Here is a 14615-nt window from a genome sequence, read left to right as displayed (position 1 = left end):
ATGTGAAGTACAATATACTTTATGAGTTTTATCTCTGAGAACATTTACTATCTTTGCTTAAAATATTATAAGCAAGCCAACAGGCTCATTTTCGAAAGAGAAGGACGTCTATCTTCTGACCCAAATCGAGAGATGGCTGCCCTTCTCTCATGGGAGCCCAAATCGGTATAATCGGAAGGCCATTTTGGGCGCCCTCAACTGCAGTCCGTTGCGGGGATGAACAAAGTTCCTGGGGGCGTGTCGGAAGGGTAGCGAAGGCGGGAGAGGGGCGTGCCAGGGCGTGCTTAAGAGACGGGAACCCTCGGCCGATAATGGAAAAAAGAAGGGCGGCCCTAACGAGAATTTGATCCGCTTTTTTTGGTCCCTTTTTTTTTAGGTCCAAGTCCCAAAAAAGTGCCCAAACTACCCAGATGACCAACGGAGGGAATTGGGGATGACCTCCCCTGACTCCCCCAGTGGTCACTAACCCTCTCCCACCAAAAAAAACCCAAACTTTAAAAACATGTTTTTTGCCAGCCTCTATGCCAGCCTGAAATGTCATACCCAGCTCCATGACAGCAGTATGCAGGTCCCTGGAGCAGTTTTTAGTGGGTGCAGTGCACTTCAGGCAGGTGGACCCAGGCCCTCTCCCCACCCACCTGTTCCACTTGTGCTGGTAAATGGGAGCCCTCCAACCCCCCCCCCCCAAAACCCACTGCACCCACATGTAGGTGCCCCCTTTCACCCATAAGTGCTATGGTAATAGTGTAGAGTTGTGAGGAGTGGGTTTTGGGGGAGATTTGGAGGGCTCAGCACCCAAGATAAGGGAGCTATGCACCTGGGAGGTATTTTAATGTTTTTTTTTAATTTTTAAAAGTGCCCCCTAGGGTGCCCGGTTGGTGTCCTGGCATGTGAGGGGGACCAGTGCACTACGAATCCTGGCCCCTCCCACGACCAAAGGGCTTGGATTTGGTTGTCTTTGAGATGGCCGGCTTCGGTTTCCATTACCGCTGAAAACTGATGCCGACCATCTCAAATCCGCCCAAATCCTAGGCATTTGGGCCGGCACCAACCGTATTATCGAAAGAAAAGATGGCCGCCCACCTTTTTCGATAATATGGTCTGTCGTGCCCCCGTCCTCGGAGATGGGCGGCCATGGAGATGGGCGTTCCTGTTTGATTATCCCCCTCCAAGTGTCTCATGCCTCATAAAGGAAAAATACACTGCAGTATTTCATAGTAACACTGTAGATAAAGACAAAAATGGCCCATTTAGTCTGTCCAGTAAGGTGGCCAGGATTTTTAAGTGTTTTATGTTTTTTGGATTCTTGATACACCACCGCATTTCTGTGGTACAAAGTTGGTTACATATTTCAAAGGTTCTTTCTCTGCCCTAGTGGGCTTACAGTCTAAGGGGTCCTTTTACTAAAGCTTAGAGCGTGCTAAATGCCAAGAAGCCTATTTTATATCTAGGGACTTCTTAGACGTTTCCGCGCACTAAGATTCAGTAAAAGGGCCCCTAAGTTTCATATCTGGGGCAGTGTAGAGAAGAGCATAACCAGCAGAAGAAAGGAGGTGTTGATGCCCCTCTACAAGTCGTTGGTGAGGCCCCACTTGGAGTATTGTGTTCAGTTTTGGAGGCCGTGTCTGGCTGAAGATGTAAAAAGACTGGAAGCGGTGCAAAGAAAAGCTACAAAAATGGTATGGGATTTGCGTTGCAAACCGTACAAGGAGAGACTTGCCGACCTGAACACGTACACCTCGGAGGAAAGGAGAAACAGGGGTGATATGATACAGACATTCAAATATTTGAAAGGTATTAATCCGCAAATGAACCTTTTTCGGAGACAGGAAGGCAGTAGAACTAGAGGACATGAATTGAGGTTGAAGGGGGGCAGACTCAGGACTAATTTCAGGAAGTATTTTTTCACGGAGAGGGTGCTGGATATGTGGAATGCCCTCCTGCGGGAGGTGGTGGAGATGAAAACGGTAATGGAATTCAAACATGCTTGGGATAAACACAAAGGAATCCTGTTTAGAAGGAATGGTTCCGTGGAATCTTAGCGGAGATTGAGTGGCAACGCCAGTAATTGGAAACAAAATGGGAGCTGGGCAGACTTCTACGGTCTATGCCCTGATCATGACTGAATAGATAGGGATGGGCTAGAGTGTAAATTTTAAGGGGCTTCGACGTTAACTTCAGAACTTTTAGTACAAGAAGAGTGCTGGGCAGACTTCTACGGTCTGTGCCCTGAGAATGGCAAGGACAAATCAAACTCGGGTATAAACTATCACATACCATGTAAAATGAGTTTATCTTGTGGGCAGACTGGATGGACCGTACAGGTCTTTATCTGCCATCATTTACTATGTTACTATGTAAATGCCTTGCCCAAAGTCACACGGAGCCATTGTAGGGAATCAAATCCAGTTCCATTCTTCTCAGCCCACTGAAATAACCATTACTACTACTACTTAACATTTCTAGAGCGCTACTAGGGTTACGCAGCGCTGTACAAATTAACAAAAAAGGACAGTCCCTGCTCAAAGGAGCTTACTATCTAATGTAACCTATTGGTTACAGCAGCAGGTTGAGAACTAGGAATGCAGTGTTTAAATCCACTAACGCTCCTTGTGGTCAGGGTTGCCATATAAAAAAAAAAATTCCCACACAAAACCGCTCAAAATCCGCCCAAAAACTGCACACACCCCACCCCCGACGTCATCAACCCCGCCCCTTCCGTCATCACCCCCCACCCCTGCCGTCATCAACCACGCCCCTTCCGTCACCACCCCCGCCGTCATCAGCCCACCCCTTCCGTCATCACCCCACCCCCGCCGTCATCAGCCCCGCCCCACCGTAATCGCCCCGCCCAATATGTCAACAAACCCTGCCCAAAACGTCACAAACCCCGCTTCTGTCACCATTAGCCCCACCCCCCGCCAGCCGAAAAACCACCCAAAACCCGCACAGAAAAAAGAAAACGAGCCCAAAAAACCGCAACCCGCCGCAGGCAAAAGTTTCCCGCGGCGGGTTGCGGAAAACCGCCCAATTGGGCGGGAAAACCGCCCATCTGGCAACCCTGCTTGTGGTCCTGGGTAAGGCACTTCATTCAGGTATAGTCTGTTATTAGAGCAGCAGGCTGAGAACCAGAGAAGCTTGGTTCAGATCCCTCTCTTTCTTGTTATGAGCTTAGACAAGTCATTTAACTCTCCATTGCCTCGGGTACAGACTTAGGGGCCTTTTTTTACTAAAGGCCTTTAAGCTGTAATGCGTATTTCTCCGAGGACAAGCAGGCTGCTTGTTCTCACGACTGGGTGACGTCCGCGGCAGCCCCCACCAACCGGAAAGAAGCTTCGCGGGACGGTCGGCACGCAGGGCACGCCCACCGCGCATGCGCGGCCGTCTTCCCGCCCGTGCGCGACCGCTCCCGCCAGTTCCTTTTTTTCCGCGACTGGAGAGAGTTGTGCTTCTGCCACTCTCTCTGTTTCAGCCGCCGGATTTTTCGACCGCGTTTACGCGGATCGTCGCTTCGCTTCGGATTACCGTTCGGTTTTCCTTTTTTCTTGTTTGTTAAAAAAAAAAAAAAAAAAAAAAGAAAATCTCTGCGCGTGTGGAGCACGCGCTCCCCTTTTCCCTCGCTTCCAGCGGGGACGCCACATTGCGGCCTAGTGGTCGCTCGGTCGTTTATCTTTTCGTGGTGTGATTTTAGCCACCATTGACGACTTTGACTTCGCCGACGCGATTTTTCCGTCAATGTCCTCGAAGGTCCCGAGTGGATTTAAAAAGTGTGGTCGCTGCGGCCGGCCGATCTCGCAGACCGACACCCACGCTTGGTGCCTCCAGTGCCTCGGGCCGGAGCACAATCTCAAGTCGTGTGCTTTGTGTCTCGGTCTCCGGAAACGGACTCAGGTTGCGAGGCAAGTTCTGCGGGACCGTCTTTTTGGAACTTGCGCCGGCCCCTCGACGTCGACCTCGACAGCATCGGTATCGAAGGCCGGTTCTTCGGTACCGGTATCGATGCCCTAGACATCGGCACCGATGGCAGCGACCCCAGGAGAACAGGTCCCGTTGGCCCGCCGGTCCGCCGGTGAGAGTGGGGTTGAGAGGCCGCGTGGGCAGTCGGCCCCGGTCACTCCCTCAGCTCGTGAGCCACGGGACCGACCCCTGTCTGACCCGGTGCCTCGAGACCGAGGGGGATCGACCTCCTCCTCCTCCATGCCCTCCGGCGCCGGTGACGTGCATCGAAAAAAGGATAAGAAGCGTCGTCACCGGACGCCCTCGGTGCATCCCGAAGAGGAGTCGACGCCGAAGCGTCATCGTCGAGAGGAGAGGTCTCCGTCGGTTGTGGAGGTACCGACGCGTCGGGGTTCCGGCACCTCGGTGCCGTCTCCTGGCTCCCAGCAGCTTCCGGCACCGACACCCTTACCGGCCCTACCGCCTTTCCCGGCAGCGGGCCTGGACGAGTGCCTCAGAGCCATCCTTCCGGGGATCCTGGAAGGGCTGATGCGCCAGGCTGTGCCGGCGCCGATGACTGTGGCGCCGGCGAGCTCTAGCCCGGCGCCGGGGCTGTCGACACCGCCGCCGCTTGCGGTGCCGGTCTCGACTGCCACGCAGGTGGAGTCCCCGTCGACGTCGATGGAGGGAGCTCCGTCCCCGCCGGCGCGGGAGTCCACCGCTCGACGACACCGAGACCTCGGTGCCTCGACGTCGAGCCGGGCCCGGTACAGGACTCAGCTACATGAGCTAATGACCGATACCGAGGATGAGGACTCGTGGGGGGAAGAGGAGGACCCTAGATATTTCTCCTCAGAGGAGTCTTCGGGCCTTCCCTCGGACCCCACGCCTTCACCGGAGAGGAAGCTCTCACCTCCTGAGAGTCTCTCCTTTGCCTCCTTTGTGCGGGATATGTCTATCAGCATTCCCTTCCCCGTGGTCTCTGTGGAAGAGCCGAGGGCCGAGATGCTCGAGGTCCTCGACTATCCATCACCACCTAGAGAGTCCTCCACGGTGCCGCTGCACAATGTCCTGAAGGAGACGCTGCTCCGGAACTGGGTGCGACCATTAACTAACCCCACCATTCCCAAGAAAGCAGAGTCCCAGTACAGGATCCACTCTGACCCAGAGCTCATGCGGCCCCAATTGCCCCATGACTCAGCGGTCGTGGATTCTGCTCTCAAGAGGGCACGGAGTTCGAGGGATACCGCCTCGGCGCCCCCGGGGCGGGAGTCTCGCACTCTGGACTCGTTTGGGAGGAAGGCCTACCAATCCTCCATGCTCGTGACCCGCATCCAGTCATACCTGCTCTATATGAGCATTCACATGCGGACCTATGTGCAACAACTGGCGGACCTGGTCGAGAAGCTCCCGCCGGAGCAGTCCAGGCCTTATCAGGAGGTGGTCAGGCAGCTGAAGGCGTGCAGAAAGTTCCTGTCCAGGGGTATTTTTGACACCTGTGACGTGGCATCTCGTGCTGCGGCCCAAGGTATAGTGATGCGCAGGCTCTCATGGCTGCGTGCCTCTGACCTGGACAACCGCACCCAGCAGAGACTGGCTGACGTCCCTTGCCGGGGGGATAACATTTTTGGTGAGCAGGTCGAGCAGATGGTGGACCAACTGCATCAGCGGGAAACCGCTCTCGACAAGCTCTCCCACCGGGCGCCTTCAGCATCCACCTCAGCAGGTGGACGTTTTTCCCGGGCCCGGCAGGCTGCACCCTATTCTTTTGCAAAGCGTAGGTACAACCAGCCGGCCCGAAGGCCTCGTCAGGCACAGGGACAGCCCCAGCGCGCTCGTTCCCGTCAACAGCGTGCGCCTAAGCAGCCCCCTGCGCCTCCACAGCAAAAGCCAGGGACGGGCTTTTGACTGGATCCACGGGAACATAGCCGCCCTCAAAGTGTCCGTACCGGACGATCTGCCGGTCGGGGGGAGGTTAAAATTTTTTCACCAAAGGTGGCCTCTCATAACCTCCGACCAGTGGGTTCTCCAAATAGTGCGGTGCGGATACGCCCTGAATTTGGCCTCCCTGCCTCCAAATTGTCCTCCGGGAGCTCAATCCTTCAGCTCCCATCACAAGCAGGTACTTGCAGAGGAACTCTCCGCCCTTCTCAGCGCCAATGCGGTCGAGCCCGTACCACCCGGGCAGGAAGGGCAGGGATTCTATTCCAGGTACTTCCTTGTGGAAAAGAAAACAGGGGGGATGCGTCCCATCCTAGACCTGAGAGGCCTGAACAAATTCCTGGTCAAAGAAAAGTTCAGGATGCTTTCCTTGGGCACCCTTCTGCCAATGATTCAGAAAAACGATTGGCTATGTTCCCTGGATTTAAAGGATGCATATACTCACATCCCGATACTGCCAGCTCACAGACAGTATCTCAGATTCCGCCTGGGCGCACGGCACTTTCAGTATTGTGTGCTGCCCTTTGGGCTCGCCTCCGCCCCACGAGTGTTTACGAAGTGCCTCGTGGTGGTGGCGGCGTACCTACGCAGGCTGGGAGTGCACGTGTTCCCATATCTCGACGATTGGCTGGTCAAGAACACCTCGGAGGCAGGAGCCCTCCGGTCCATGCAGTGCACTATTCAACTTCTGGAGCTGCTGGGGTTTGTGATAAATTACCCAAAGTCCCATCTCCAGCCATCCCAGTCTCTGGAATTCATAGGAGCGCTGCTGAATACCCAGACGGCTCAGGCCTACCTTCCCGAAGCGCGGGCCACCAATCTCCTGGCCCTGGCTTCGCAGACCAGAGCGTCTCAGCAGGTCACAGCTCGGCAGATGTTGAGACTTCTGGGTCATATGGCCTCCACAGTTCATGTGACTCCCATGGCTCGTCTTCACATGAGATCTGCTCAATGGACCCTAGCTTCCCAGTGGTTCCAAGCCACCGGGAATCTAGAAGATGTCATCCGCCTCTCCACCAGTTGCCGCACTTCACTGCTCTGGTGGACCATCCGGACCAATTTGACCCTGGGACGTCCATTCCAAATTCCGCAGCCTTCGAAAGTGCTGACGACGGATGCATCTCGCCTGGGGTGGGGAGCTCACGTCGATGGGCTTCACACCCAGGGTCTGTGGTCCCTCCAGGAAAAGGATCTACAGATCAACCTCCTGGAGCTCCGAGCGATCTGGAACGCACTGAAGGCTTTCAGAGATCGGCTGTCCTACCAAATTATCCAAATTCGGACAGACAATCAGGTTGCAATGTATTACGTCAACAAGCAGGGGGGCACCGGATCTCGCCCCCTGTGTCAGGAAGCCGTCGGGATGTGGCGTTGGGCGTGCCGGTTCGGCATGCTCCTCCAAGCCACATACCTGGCAGGCGTAAACAACAGTCTGGCCGACAGACTGAGCAGAGTCATGCAACCGCACGAGTGGTCGCTCCATTCCAGAGTGGTACGCAAGATCTTCCGAGAGTGGGGCACCCCCTCGGTGGATCTTTTCGCCTCTCAGACCAACCACAAGCTGCCTCTGTTCTGTTCCAGACTTCAGACACACGGCAGGCTAGCGTCAGATGCCTTTCTCCTTCATTGGGGGACCGGCCTCATGTATGCTTATCCTCCCATACCTTTGGTGGGGAAGACCTTACTGAAGCTCAAGCAAGACCGCGGCACCATGATTCTGATAGCGCCCTTTTGGCCCCGTCAGATCTGGTTCCCTCTTCTTCTGGAGTTGTCCTCAGAAGAACCGTGGAGATTGGAGTGTTTTCCGACTCTCATTTCGCAGAACGACGGAGCGTTGCTGCACCCCAACCTTCAATCCCTGGCTCTCACGGCCTGGATGTTGAGGGCGTAGACTTCGCTGCGTTGGGTCTGTCTGAGGGTGTCTCCCGGGTCTTGCTTGCCTCTAGGAAGGATTCCACTAAAAAGAGTTACTTTTTCAAGTGGAGGAGGTTTGTCGTTTGGTGTGAGAGCAAGGCCCTAGAACCTCGCTCTTGCCCTGCACAGAACCTGCTTGAATACCTTCTGCACTTATCAGAGTCTGGCCTCAAGACCAACTCAGTAAGGAATCACCTTAGTGCGATTAGTGCTTACCATTATCGTGTGGAAGGTAAAGCCATCTCTGGAGAGCCTTTAGTCGTTCGATTCATGAGAGGCTTGCTTTTGTCAAAGCCCCCTATCAAGCCTCCTACTGTGTCATGGGATCTCAACGTCGTCCTCACCCAGCTGATGAAACCTCCTTTTGAGCCACTGAATACCTGCCATCTGAAGTACTTGACCTGGAAGGTCATTTTCTTGGTGGCAGTTACTTCAGCTCGTAGGGTCAGTGAGCTTCAAGCCCTAGTAGCTCATGCTCCATATACCAAATTTCATCACAACAGAGTAGTGCTCCGCACCCACCCAAAGTTCCTGCCGAAGGTGGTGTCGGAGTTCCATCTTAACCAGTCAATTGTCTTGCCAACATTCTTCCCAAGGCCGCATACCCGCCCTGCTGAACGTCAGTTGCACACATTGGACTGCAAGAGAGCATTGGCCTTCTATCTGGAGCGGACACAGCCCAACAGACAGTCCGCCCAATTGTTTATTTCTTTCGACCCTAACAGGCTAGGGGTCGCTGTCGGGAAACGCACCATCTCCAATTGGCTAGCAGATTGCATTTCCTTCACTTACGCCCAGGCTGGGCTGACTCTTGAGGGTCATGTCACGGCTCATAGTGTCAGAGCCATGGCAGCGTCGGTGGCCCACTTGAAGTCAGCCACTATTGAAGAGATCTGCAAGGCTGCGACGTGGTCATCTGTCCACACATTCACATCTCATTACTGCCTCCAGCAGGATACCCGACGCGACAGTCGGTTCGGGCAGTCGGTGCTGCAGAATCTGTTTGGGGTGTAAATCCAACTCCACCCTCCAGGACCCGAATTTATTCTGGTCAGGCTGCACTCTCAGTTAGTTGTTCTTCGTAGGTCAATTTCTGTTGTACCCTCGCCGTTGCGAGGTTCAATTGACCTGGGTTATTGTTTTGAGTGAGCCTGAGAGCTAGGGATACCCCAGTCGTGAGAACAAGCAGCCTGCTTGTCCTCGGAGAAAGGGTATGATACATACCTGTAGCAGTTGTTCTCCGAGGACAGCAGGCTGATTGTTCTCACCTACCCTCCCTCCTCCCCTTTGGAGTTGTGTGTTTCATCTTTTTGCTAGTCATTCAACTGGCGGGAGCGGTCGCGCACGGGCGGGAAGACGGCCGCGCATGCGCGGTGGGCGTGCCCTGCGTGCCGACCGTCCCGCGAAGCTTCTTTCCGGTTGGTGGGGGCTGCCGCGGACGTCACCCAGTCGTGAGAACAATCAGCCTGCTGTCCTCGGAGAACAACTGCTACAGGTATGTATCATACCCTTTAGTGCGTGAAAAAAGGCTTATCAAAAAACATGTTACAGCGTTTTGTGGCAGTGTGCCAGTTTGTGCCTGCTAATTGCCTGTTTGTTTCTTTGTAAATATTTTTAGGAGAGGGCATGTTATGGGTGTCGAAACATTATCCAGCCAGCAGGTTCACATCAACACACACTAACTGGGATAAAGCAGAGAGTGCGGGAGTACTTAACGATCAAAATTTAACTGGAGACTGTCCTAGTTATTTAATGGCAAATGTGGAGTTTAAAGGTCTTGGGAGTGGAGGAGTGGCCTAGTGGTTAGAGTGGTGGACTTTGGTCCTGAGGAACTGAGTTTGATTCCCACTTCAGGCACAGGCAGCTCCTTGTGTCTCTGGGCAAGTCACTTAACCCTCCATTGCCCCATGTAAGCCACATTGAGCCTGCCATAAGTGGGAAAGCGCAGGGTACAAATGTAACAAAAATAAAATAGATACTATTGGAGATCCTACATGGAATGTTGCTACTATTGAGATTTTGTTGCTACTATTGGAGATTCTACATGAAATGTTGCTACTATTGGAGATTCTACATGGAATGTTGCTATTCCACTAGCAACATTCCATGTAGAAGGCTGCGCAGGCTTCTGTTTCTGTGAGTCTGACGTACGTGCAGGACGTCAGACTCACAGAAGCAGAAACCTGCGTGGCCACATTGGTGATCTGCAAGGGCCGACTTCTACGTGGAATGTAGAATCTCAAATAGTAGCAACAGTGGCGGAGTGGCCTAGTGGTTAGGGTGGTGGACTTTGGTCCTGGGGAACTGAGGAACTGAGTTCGATTCCCACTTCAGGCACAGGCAGCTCCTTGTGACTCTGGCCAAGTCACTTAACCCTCCATTGCCCCATGTAAGCCGCATTGAGCCTGCCATGAGTGGGAAAGCACAGGGTACAAATGTAACAAAAATAAATAGAAAATAACATTGTTTTTCACCCTTTGAAATGCCTTCTCGTAAGGGGCTAAGATTCGGTTTATTTAAGCAGCTGATGATGTCTCGGGCTCCAAATATTTGGAATTCTTTTGCTTTGAAATTAGAAGACTTGAATAATTATGATAATTTTTAGATACTTTTGAAGACTATTTTCGTAATAGATTTGTTAGCTAACTTTGTTGTACTTAATCAGAGGGTACAATTTTAATTCCCGAGGTTTGTCTTAGTACTTAGCTTTTAATTTATCATAAAATGCCTAGAACCTATGGGTCAGGCAGTCTAGAAATGTTAATGTAATGTAAGTAGGAGGTGGTAAGTGCTCCCATTTTAGTTTTCTCTGCAAGTCCTGCACGTTAATGTAAAAGAAATATTTTAAAAGTCCTAAATACCTGATGCATGAAATCTGGGCTTAGTGCACAGAAAACTCCCTTCAGTTAAAAATGTGTTAAGCCCAATTGTTAATGCCTTTTAGTAAAAGGGCTCCTTAGATTGTAAGCCCTCTGGGGACAGGGAAATATGTACTGTACCTAAATGTGCCTCACCTTGAACTATTGAGAAGGATGTACACCAGTTCCTTCCTTCCCTCCCTCCCTCCCTCTCTCTTTGTCCTCAGGTAGCTTACAATCTAAGGCCTTCATTTGCTAATATGCATTTATGGGATTTAATGCGAGTTATTTTATGCAAGCCCCATTACTCTCATTGTGGCCTAGTTACTGTCAGGGCATAATTTCATAGCACGGTGCCTATAATTTTCGAAAAAAGCACCTATTTTATAAGGCACATAGGTACCTACAGTAATCTCCAGGGTGCACAAATTCTGTTGAGCAAATTTGTAACTTCTGTTTAGAAGGTATGAATGTATGAGCTTGCCCTCTTATCTGTATAGTGCTGTAGAAAATGCCAGGGCCACCGAGAGGGGGGGGTGGGGGGGGCAAAATTCCCCGGGCCCAGCACCGGGGTCAGGCCGCCGGCGCTGCAGTCCCTGGTCTCACCTGCCTGCCTCCATGGCTCTGGGCCCCTTCATTTAAAGCGGCAGTCGCAGATCGCCTCTCTTCTGGCCTTTCCTCCCTGTGTCCCGCCCTCGTGGGAAGGCCAGAAGAGGCGTGATCTGCGACTGCCACTTTGAATGAAGGGGGCCCGGAGCCGTGGATGCTGGCAGGTGAGACCACGGACTGCAGCCACGGGGGGCGGCAGGAGCAGGGGGTCGGAGGTGGGGCGGCCTTGCCCCGGGCCCGGCCTAGTCTCTCTGCAGCCCTGGAAAATGCATGGATAGAGCAAATATCCTGAGCACTGTTCTTATCTGGATATTTGCTTTAGAATATCAACATGTAAATTCCCAAACCAGCTCTGAAAAATCCTAAAACAAAGCTCAAAAGCACACATTATGCAAAGAAGTTATATCAGTAAAAACAAAACATCAACTGTGGATAGGTATCTTCACTGCGCATTCCAACCCTCCATGACAAGAAGGTCATCCCCATTTACTTATCATGCCCACCTCCCAAACTCTACAACCTACTGCAAGCATCACAAACCCAGGGAGCTTTTCCTACTTCAACACCAAGGGCTGCTTTTACTATACAGGAAGTACCGCTGGGCTACCTCAGCAGCCCGGCAATACTTCCCACCCCTAGTCCGCCATCATTTTGGCTCTACAAGAATTTATTTATTTTTGTAGTACCGGTCTGTACCCTGTGGTAATCGGGTAATGCCATGCGCTGCCTGGTTACTGCCAGGTTAACGCAGGAGCCCTTATGCCACCTCGATGAGTGGCAGTAAGGGCTCCCCTTGAAATGGCCACGCGGCAAGTGCTTTACTTGCCGCACAGCCATTTCCTGCAGGAAGGTGAGACTTCCCTTTTACCAACCGCAGTAAACGGGAGCCTCGGCACGCGTGTAAAACATCAGCCCCCTGTTGTCGCAGCTTGGTAAAAGGAGCCCCAACAGTCTACATGTCCAATACATTATAAACAAGAACGTCGTCTCTGTTTTGTTTTGGATCTTTAACAAGATTAATCACTATAGTTCTTTAATTTTTTTTTTCAAAAATACCTTATTTACATAGTAACATAGTAGATGATGACAGAAAAAGACCTGCACGGTCCATCCAGTCTGCCCAACAAGACAACTCATATTTGCTACTTTTTGTGTATACCCTACTTTGATTTGTACCTGTGCTCTTTAGGGCACAGACCGTATAAGTCTGCCCAGCACTATCCCTGCCTCCCAACCACCAGCCCAGCCTCCCACCACCAGCTCTGACACAGACCATATAAGTCTGCCCAGCATTATCCCCATCTCCCTACCACCAGTCCCGCCTCCCACCACCGGCTCTGGCACAGACCGTATAAGTCTGCCCAGCACTATCCCCGCCTCCCACCACCAGCTCTGGCACAGACCGTATAAGTCTGCCCAGCACTATCCCCGCCTCCCAACCACCAGCCCCGCCTCCCACCACCAGCTCTGGCACAGACCGTATAAGTCTGCCCAGCACTATCCCTGCCTCCCAACCACCAGCTCTGGCACAGACCTTACAAGTCTGCCCAGCACTATCCCCACCTCCCAACCTCCAGCCCCGCCTCCCACTACCAGCTATTTGGGAGCTACAAAGCATAAAACACATAATGGTCTCCATTGCTTCAGTTTTAATCATCGGTTCAATTAACTTATAAAGCTTTCTTATGTTTATGTTTTTCAAATGTGCGTAAAACTAGCTGCTATTCATCTTTCTGGCGTGGTCTCAGATGGATGAGCTATATTGGCTCTTCATAGTCGATCTACTGCTGCATTCTCTCTACTGCCATCTCTTCTAGTCATCTGTACTACTGGGAAACGAGACCCCGTAAACGTCAGAACGGACATCATTACCTTTTCATCGATGCATAACTTTGGCCATGTTCATTTATGCACAATGCTGTCTGCCATTCGGTGCCATCATTCATCCCTTTTGGTTTGTCAGCTTGTCGGGAAGATGAGTATTAGCTAGTTTTAATGCAATTGGAAAAATATATATGATAAAGTTATAAGTAAACAAGACCGATGTTTAAAATTGAAGCAGTGGAGACCATTATGTGATTTATGCATTGTTGCACCCATGTTTAATGGTCATTTAAAATTTTCAGAAATATGTGCTATCTGCAGTTAGGATTGATCTTGTTGAAGATATGTTTGGTGTTCATTCCTAGAATAGGTTGTTAGTATCCTTGTTTTGCAGTGTTTTCCTCTCTTCTATCACCATGTTTGATTCCATGGCGCTAGACACCCTGCTGCTGTCATTTCCTGCCTTAATGTATCACAGTGGTGTACCTAGGGTAGTTGACACCCGGGGCCGGTCATTTTTTAACACCCCCCTCCAAAATCCAGTACTAGGCATACCAAGAATACAAAACACTCAGGACCTATAGAGCCACGTCGACAAGGAGATTTGCCGCTTTCTTTTACAAGCAGGCAGGGCAGACACGAAGGCAAAGCATGCCTGCCATGCCGCTTTTCAGATTTTTCTTTAAGGCACAGGATGGAGGCAGAAGACGAGAGCTGCCTGCAGTCTGCAGCCCCGACAAAGCACCCCCCCACACACACTGACACCCGGGGCGGACCGCCCCCACCGCCCCCCCCCCCCTTGGTATGCCACTGATGTATCATAAGTAGGTTTTAATTTTGCGACCCGCTTTGATTTTTATATTGAAATAGGCGGGATATAAATGTAGGATTATCTCTCAATCTTTGACTGTCCTTTTCTGCCTTTCCCCATATAACTAATAGTCTGATAATTGCTGAAACACTGGTAGTTGGAAGAGGCTTGATCTTAATCAGGTGGTTTCTTCTTTCAGCTAGATTAAATAAATTGGCAACTTGAGAGAACTTAATGTCTGATAATTGAAGCCCTCCTATTGATTTGCAGACAGCCCTAGTAAATATTATTTATATTCGGCTCATGCTTTTTCATTGGTAGCTCAAGGCAACTTGCATTCATCTGTAATAGGCATACTCTTGTCCCTAGATGATTCACAATGTATGTTAATACACATAATACAACTTAATTTTATATTTGTACTTTTTTAGCATAATATCTTTAGTTAACCAACCCAGTGAACTGTGTATTCTATAAGAGTTAATTATGCTTTGTGTTATCTTCGATACATGTATTTTTCAATCATGTTTACCAGTTGCTCTGTTACACTAGAGGTGGCTCTTGATGGAGGCTTGACTGCTGTGGTACTTAGATTTGCTCATTTTCCTCTTAGGATTGAGATCTCTTTTTTGGATCGTAGAGGATTAGACGCAGTAGCTTAGGGGGTCTTTTACTAAGCGGCGGTAAGCCCAACACTGTCTTACTGCTCGCTAATCCGGAAC

The 14615-nt window shown here is 51.1% G+C and overlaps 1 protein-coding gene across 2 annotated transcripts in view; it reads left to right on the top strand.

Annotated features, from left to right (window-relative positions):
* VTI1A (vesicle transport through interaction with t-SNAREs 1A) overlaps nt 1-14615 on the top strand; it is a 673595-nt gene that overhangs the window by 351114 nt on the left and 307866 nt on the right. The gene's annotated exons all lie outside the window — the stretch shown is intronic.

This window comes from Microcaecilia unicolor, chromosome 5 (genome assembly GCF_901765095.1).
Source record: "Microcaecilia unicolor chromosome 5, aMicUni1.1, whole genome shotgun sequence".
Taxonomy (NCBI): Eukaryota; Metazoa; Chordata; class Amphibia; order Gymnophiona; family Siphonopidae; genus Microcaecilia; species Microcaecilia unicolor.
The sequence above is the reverse complement of the archived record's forward strand: the minus strand, read 5'-3'. Positions and strand labels throughout refer to the sequence as shown.